The sequence below is a fragment of the Squalius cephalus genome (genome assembly GCF_949319135.1).
Source record: "Squalius cephalus genome assembly, chromosome: 23".
NCBI lineage: Eukaryota > Metazoa > Chordata > Actinopteri > Cypriniformes > Leuciscidae > Squalius > Squalius cephalus.
The window spans coordinates 11104631-11109130 of record NC_137144.1 but is presented as its reverse complement, the minus strand read 5'-3'; the positions used below and the strand labels follow the sequence as shown (position 1 = coordinate 11109130).

The 4500-nt window shown below is 38.7% G+C and overlaps 1 long non-coding RNA gene across 1 annotated transcript; it reads left to right on the top strand.

Annotated features, from left to right (window-relative positions):
• Positions 1-2704: 2704 nt before the first annotated feature.
• Positions 2705-4215, top strand: LOC307151585. The gene is made up of 3 exons (XR_013819908.1): positions 2705-2763; positions 3680-3834; positions 4147-4215. It is a non-coding gene; the product is annotated as an uncharacterized lncRNA (long non-coding RNA).
• Positions 4216-4500: the final 285 nt, after the last annotated feature.

Sequence of the window (4500 nt, the reverse complement as noted above, 5' to 3'; positions counted from 1 at the left end):
TCACTGCACGCAACTGGATAACACTACGACCAATCACAACAATAAACCCCATACGCTTAGCTACCAGCGGAGCTAACTGGTAGTTTATACTCTTACCGTATCCGGTCGGCAAAACAGCAAAAACGTCCTTCTTGCAAGGGAACGATTCGAGTGGCGTCTTCTGTTCCTGTTTTAGATAAAAAGCCAAGTCTAACTCGTTCATTGTAGCGACCAAAGCCATTTCAAACAACTGGTATTCATCCATAGCCTTCTTGCAATGTTTACTAATGACTTCGACGTCACAGCGCTGTCGTCATCTGTTTAGCTCGCCTCTGGCCCGCCTATCTCAGATAACCTGATGTGATTGGTGCAGCTCGGATACAAGGGCATGTTTAATGAGCAACATTACTCGACACCAGAGTAACTCGCTGAGCAAATTCAACTTGTGCTCTTGCGAGAACTCTGGATTACCAGGGTATCAGTAGGCTAGGCTAAACTACGAACTTGTTTCGGATGGCCAAGCAAGATAGCAACACAGAACGCCGTTGCGATGATACCGACAGCTGACGTGACAGTTGATCCCGGTCGACAGCTGACATTACTTCACGGTTGACACACATCTGGCTACCAACAAAAGAAATCTGAGGTAAGTTACCGTTAATATATACCATTAATATTGCTAACGTTACTTGGGCTGTAGGATAGACCAGTTAGCTGTGGTCTAGTTCCCAAAGTTTCTAAAAATTAATAATAATAATAAGAAGAAGAACCCAGATGGTCAGGTAGGCGACGTGCTCCAATTCCTGGAATTGGAGTACGTTGCCTACCTGACCATAATAGTGGCAGCTGTTAACATAATGCTGACCTAGCGCTGGATAACACATAAACTACCCAAGCACTGGGTTGTTACGTCTGACCCAGGAGCTGGGTAACACAAAAACTATCCAAATACTGGAAAAATAAGCCAAAAAATGACCCAAAAGGCTCAACCCAGGATTTGGGTAGAAAAAATAACCCAAGATTTTTTACAGTGCAAGCCAGAGTCAGTTCAGAGAAACAGTCCAACAGAGCCTTTGGAGGACGATATATTAACATGATCAGAAGAGTGGTTTGAGCAAGCACTTTGAAAGCCATGTATTCAAAACATTTCACATTATAAAATTCTGTCATTTCAACTTTCATACCACTGTGATAAGCAAGGCCACCAAGGCCACCACATATACCATAGGGACATTGGAGTAAGAAGGTTTAAGGTAATCATTTAGTAATTGCTAGGTTTCCGTAAGGAGCAACATATCCAATTGTTTATCAGTAACTAAATCATGGAGGAGGCAAGCTTTGACTGTCAATGAATGACAGTTTAGTAGGGCAAAATTTTGAAATGGGCCAGACGGTACTTCCACGTCATGGCATTGGCAATCCCTGACCAGGGACCTTAAAGGGGCGGTTCAGGATTTTCGACATCGGACCTCATTTTCAAGTGAGCCTGGTTGTTATTCATCAGTGGAGACAGTTTTCCAAAAAATTCATCCAGTCCTTACTTTTGTATAGTTCGCCTATGCTAGGCTAGCGCGAGTCAACGGTGCACGTTAGCCTGCCATTAAAAACAGTTTTACCCACTCCACAGTACACCAAAAGCAAATAAATTATAACGCCAGACTATCAATGTAAATGTCTGTTGAGAGAATAATGTTAGAAATCAAACTACCCTTTCATCACATTGCATTAGTTATCATTTGTTCCCTGTATTTATAAGCAGTCTACAGCAGCGGCGGAGTTATATTTGGTTACCTAGGAAACCGAGAGAGCCGGTCCACATAACAATCACGCAAGTGTATTACCTGCCGCAGATAATTGAGATACAAGTAGTTTGATTTCTAACATTATTATATGTTAGAATAGAATAGAATAGAATGAGGCATTTATATAGCGCTTTCATATGTACTACTGTACACCCAAAGCGCTTTACAATCATATCAGGGGTCTCTCCTCAACCACCACCAGTGTGCAGCATCCACTTGGATGATGTTTACATCCCTGATTGTTTCTGTTGGTCTTTAAAACATTTCTATCATAAAACAATGTGTCAAATATTAAATGTTTAGTTTATCTACTCATACTTATCTCACACTTTTATGATTTCGCTAGAATTTGCGCTCAACAAATTTTGTGAACACAAAGCCCTTCTAAAGGTTCTGTGGAAGTTGTTGTCTGACACTTCTGTTTCATGGAGGTTGTTATCTGACACTCCTTTCCAATATAATGGGTTATCAGTTTTAGGTAGGCTATAGAGTATAAATATCCTCATGCTGATGCCGTCAACTACATTGATTAGAGGTTCATTCATCTTACAGGTAACTTTTGCTGTCCTCTCTCATCAACGTGTTTAATGATTCTTGTCTCATTATGGTGATTTTGTTGTTGTTTTTCAGTGTTTTTTTCAGGCACTTAGAGGTCATTCCTTTACAGACAAAAATGTCAAACAGCAAAGATAGTAAACATTAAAAATACATTTTTAAAATCTAAACTCTAACATGTTTAATGATGTTAATAATTGACACAAGTCTGTGCAAAACAATCTTGTAGCAACTTTCACATTTGTAATTCTACAGAAATTGTGGTCGCAAGTAGCCCTGAGTTTGTTAAGGAGCTTCTTCCATCTGCTCAGCGGACAGCTCTGCTCTACCATCTCTCTTACCTCTGTTTGGCTAAGTTCCCCAAGTTGGAGAGCGTGCTGTTGAAACTCAGCTTCTCTTTGGGTCTTCTGAGGCTCTTCTGCTGAAGGTAAAGCCAATGTTTTTCAGGCACTTCTGTTGTTGCAACCTGCATCCAATAACACTCTTAAAAATAAAGGTTTCAAAAGGCTTTTTTTGCAGCAATGCCGAGTAAACAGAAACATGTAAAGAACATTTAAAAAAATCTATTGAATCTGTTCCCACTAAAAGTAACCTTTTGTGCAATGTGGAAAGTTTCCATGTATGTAAGGTTCTTCATGGAACCATAGATGCCAATAAAGAACCTTTATTTTTAAGAGTGTACTACCACTTGTCCAAAAGATAATCATCATACAGATAAAAGATATGAAACTAACTTGAGCAAACTGCATGCACAACGTGACAGGATTTGCTGATGATATACTCATGACGAAATTTTTCGTTCTTTGCTAAGGGGTAAAAAGAAGTTTGAAATGGCTGAGCATCAGTATACTTAAAGGGATAGTTCACCCAAAAATGAAAATTAGCCCATTTACTCATCCTAGGTGTATATGACATTCTTCTTTCAGACGAATACAATTGGAGTTATATTAAAAAATGTCCTGGCTCTTCCAAGCTTTATAATGGGAGTCAATGGGTATATTTTTTTGGAAGTCCAACAAAGTGCATCCATCCATGATAAAAGTGCTCGAAACGGCTCTGGAGGGGTTAATAAAGGTCTTCTGAAGTGAAGCGATGCGTTCGTGTAGGAAAAATATCCATATTTAAAACTTTATCGACTAAAATAACTAGCTTCCGGCAGACGGCAGTACGCAAGTCGACTTACGCCAAAAGAGTAACACTTGACGATGTATGTCTGAGCTGGTCACGAGACATGGAAGAGGCAATGGCGTCAAAACTGTCATAATTCTTTTATGTTTGATCAATTGAGTGATTTAGACCACGAAACATGGATAAACAATGTATGCATTTCTGCTGTCTTTCAGTGTGCGGCCACAAGTAAAAACCTGGTTTCCACACTTCTGCCTGCGCTGAAGATTGCTGTTGAAAAGGATAAAACCATTTTGGCTATTAAGTCCCTAGAAAAAGCCAGAGCATGGATCACTGAAATTGTTGACAAAATAGAACAGATGGTAGAAAGGTAAAATGTTTTGAAATGTTGCTGAAATGTTATTTGTATATATATATATATATATATATATATATATATATATATATATATATATATATATATATATATATATATATATATATATATATATATATATACTACTAAGTGTAGTAACATTTGCTGAATTAACCATATCTAGACCACTTTTAAAATGGCCACTGCCAAAACACCTCTGGATACATATCAAAACCTAATGAAACAGAATGTCACCATGTCTCAGTATATTATCAAGAACATTTACTAATAGTTCATGATTAATCTGAAAACTGTCATCATAATCAGATATGAGAAACACAACCACAGTGTGGCTTCCTGCACAAGTGATGTCATTCTTGAAAAGGCTGAGACAGAAAAAAAGCAACAACGCACTTCTAAGGAGATAGAAGCCCAGAAGAAGGCGGTGGCAGAGCTCACTGATAAACTGAAGAAAAAGAATGAAGAAGTTGGACAAATTGAGGCAAAGATTGCACAGAAAAACCAAGAGCTGTATAATCATGTCAAAGAGTCTTCTAGCAAAAGTAATGGTCTGAGTATCTTCGCTGCCCTTGTACCATTTGTTGGACCCATTGTTAAATCAATTCATGATGCTAAAACTGGCCCTGAAGCAGCTGCAAAAACCCAACTTCTCTCTAGCGA